Source organism: Leuciscus leuciscus (assembly GCF_965113295.1).
Source record: "Leuciscus leuciscus genome assembly, chromosome: 4".
Lineage (NCBI taxonomy): Eukaryota > Metazoa > Chordata > Actinopteri > Cypriniformes > Leuciscidae > Leuciscus > Leuciscus leuciscus.
The window spans coordinates 52,841,535-52,845,019 of record NC_138728.1 but is presented as its reverse complement, the minus strand read 5'-3'; the positions used below and the strand labels follow the sequence as shown (position 1 = coordinate 52,845,019).

At 42.7% G+C, this 3,485-nt stretch overlaps 1 long non-coding RNA gene across 1 annotated transcript; it reads right to left on the bottom strand.

The window, feature by feature from the left end:
- Positions 1 to 1,313: 1,313 nt before the first annotated feature.
- Positions 1,314 to 2,730, bottom strand: LOC309497317. The gene is made up of 3 exons (XR_014205486.1): positions 2,640 to 2,730; positions 2,408 to 2,487; positions 1,314 to 1,435 (listed from the first exon to the last, which is right to left on the bottom strand). It is a non-coding gene; the product is annotated as an uncharacterized lncRNA (long non-coding RNA).
- Between the last annotated feature and the right edge of the window lie 755 nt (positions 2,731 to 3,485).

Below are 3,485 nucleotides of genomic sequence, written 5' to 3'. Positions count from 1 at the left end.
TGCATTGCTGCCGCATGCTGCTCTAAAGTGCTGAACAAGTCCTCATATACTGTTCTGTTACTGCAGGTACATGAATTATTGTTGTATGTTCTGAAAATGTGTTTTGTAAAAGTTTATGCCCAGTCTGCATGAGAAATCATAGCGTGTGTCGTGCATTGCTGCCGCACGCTGCTCTAAAGTGCTGAACAAGTCCTCATATACTGTTCTGTTACTGCAGATCAAATAAAGAGAATTGAGAGACGAACTACAGCGTTCACGAGTATTACTTGAAGCCTAACACAACGCAGATAACACACCGCTACATCTGCTCAAAAGTAATTGTAGTCCATAACTAGAAAAACTAGAGCAAAACACTGGAAAGGGCCCTCCACCAAGCTGGACATTGTTGTCCCAGGCATTCATAGATGCTTGAAGAGTCGCGAATCCAACACCGCCACTGCTCCTCCACATCTCTCCATCACCTTCATTAGCTCTGGATTGTTTGATATCTCCGCAGGAGCCTGTAAAACATAAGAAGGGTACAATGGGACTGCAAAAACAGTACAGCATAAAATCATAAAAAATATAACTACAACCAGCACAGTCATGAATGTGTCTGTGTGTCTGTGTCTGTGTGTGTGTGTGTGTGTGTGTGTGTGTGTAGTTGTGTATGTAGGTGTGTGTGTGCTCGTAGGTAGGTGTGTGTGTGTGTGTGTATGTGTAGGTAGGTGTGTGTGTGTGTGTGTGTGTGTGTGTGTGTGTAGGTAGGTGTGCGTGTGTAGGTAGGTGTGTGCGTGTGTGTGTGTGTGTGTGTGTGTGTAACCGTATGCTTCTGTCTGCGTTGTGTTGTGTATTCAGTGCAAAAACGACAGGAGAGCGCCAGATTGGGTCTGCATAAGAGAATATATTTTGATAAACAGGCCGTCACGCCAGCTTCAGCTCAATCACAGTGACACTCAGTTCGGGAGAAAGGCAGAAAAGGAAAGGGGAGCACAAGGAAAGAAAAAGCAAAGAAAACAAAAGCACAGAGATGGAGAAAACGCAGTAACTCCATACACTTAAACATGAAACCCGATAATATAATCTTAAACACAAAAATAGGGTTTGTCGATGCATACCTGCATAAGAGAATATATTTTGATAAACAGGCCGTCACGCCAGCTTCAGCTCAATCACAGTGACACTGCCAAAAAGAAATAACATTCCCAAATATTGTATACATATCTTACATCTGTGAATAAAAAAAATAAAAAAAACTTAAACATCGTGTGTGTGACTTGTTTTCAACCAATGCTAACAACTAATCGGTAGCATGGAATACAGCATACCTCAGTTCGGGAGAAAGGCAGAAAAGACCGCTCAGAGATCAGTACAGCAGATATAGCTGCCTGGACCGAACCACTTTGTTGTAAAGAGGAGGGGAGGAAACGGTCGAACCATCACCTCTTTACAGACCCTTTTTAATGAATTTAATGAATATAAACACTTGTTTAAATAATAGTAGAACAGTCTTAAATGTATAATAACAGAAAAATCTTGTGAAATAAATAAAACCATTTTAACCTCGTTACATGTGCGCGTAGGTAGGTGTGTGTGTGTAGGTAGGTGTGTGTGTGTGTGTGTGTGTGTGTAGGCAGGTGTAGGTGTGTGGGTAGGTGTGTAGGTAGGTGTGTGTGTGTGTGTGTGTGTGTGTGTAGGCAGGTGTAGGTGTGTGGGTAGGTGTGTAGGTAGGTGTGTGTGTGTGTGTGTGTGTAGGTAGGTGTGCGTGTGTGTGTGTAGGTAGGTGTGTGTGCGTGTGTGTAGGTAGGTGTCTGTGCGTGTAGGTAGGTAGGTGTGTGTGTGTGTGTGTGTGTGTGTGTGTAGGTGTGTGTGTGTGTGTGTGTGTGTGTGTGTGTAGATAGGTGTGTGTGCGTAGGTAGGTGTGTGTTGGTGTGTGTGTGTGTGTGTGTGTGTGTGTGTGTGTGTGTGTGTGTGTGTGTGTTAGTAGGTAGGTGTGTGTGCGTAGGTAGGTGTGTGTGTGTGTGTAGGTAGGTGTGTGTGTGTGTGTGTGTGTTAGTAGGTAGGTGTGTGTGTGTGTGTGTGTGTGTGTGTGTGTGTGTGTGTGTGTTAGTAGGTAGGTGTGTGTGTGTTAGTAGGTAGGTGTGTGTGTGTGTAGGTAGGTGTGTGTGTGTGTAGGTGTGTGTGTGTGTGTGTGTGTGTGTGTGTGTGTGTGTGTGTGTAGGTGTCTTTTTGTGTGTAAAAAAACACTTTTTTTGTCACCTATTGTGTGTAGGTAGGTGTGTGTGTAGATAGGTGTGTGTGTGTGTAGGTGTGTGTAGATAGGTGTGTGTGTGTGTGTGTGTGTGTGTGTGTGTGTGTGTGTGTGTGTATGTGTGTAGATAGGTGTGTGTGTGTACTGTTCTATGAGTACTATTAACTAATTAACTACCTGTATTACAGCTTCACCCACACATGTTGTATGTGAGATCCATATACCCTTCAGTTCACTGTAAAGCATCCAATACCAACCTAATTGTCCAGTCAAAGCAGCAAGAAACCAAATCAGAGAAAGGTTGCAAAAATTATAGAAAAACATTCTGAGGGTAAATTAAAACTCAGATTTCAGATTGTTTAACTATGTACATGTTTCTTGATGCAGATACAGTGCCGGATGTATTTACCAAGGACTAATGACAAGATGATGTAGCAGGACTGCACGGTAACGTGGAGGTAGAAACAAGGGCAGAAGCACAACACATCAGACCAACGTAGGACCTTTTTCTGAAATGAAAGAATATTAACATTAACTAAACATTATTATATTAACATAATAAATGCTTAGTTAAAATGTATTCATAACATATAAGATGGATACAAAGGTCACGTTAAGATATTCTGAGTACATGGGTAACAAAGCAGTTGCAAGTTAAATATAGAGGTTATCTTATCAGTGCACTACTTGTGGGTATGTTGCTCCTAGTACAGACTTATATCTCTCTCGCATGCGCGGAGTTGAGTAGACGGTGAGGACGCTGAGCTCTGACAATTAGTCTAAATATCGTGCAGTGTGGTGCTTAACTTACGGCAAGAGAGACTAAAATATAAGTTTGCCACCAATAAAGACTCTTTGCTGTGTTATGTCTCCTAAGAAGTCTAAAGTACAGCCGAAACAAGGTGAAGAAGCGTCTCAGCAAGTGGGAGCAAGTAACATGGCGGGTGAGGAGTGTAACGTGCTGGAGCTTCCAGCCCTCATACGTAATATAATGCGAGAGGAGTTGAACGTGGTGGTGGATAAACTAAATAACCTCGCGAAAGACATATCTTTCTGCACACAAAGGCTTGGTGAAGTTGATGTGACAATGTCGAACTTTGATTCACGTGTGACAAAGCTGGAGACTGTGTGTGATGGACTTATTAAGGCCAACGAGGAGTTGAAAGGTAAAGCCGAGCGACTTGAAATGTACAGTCGCAAATACAATGTGCGTGTATTTGGCCTGACGAATGACATCGAAAAAGGGAATCCGACC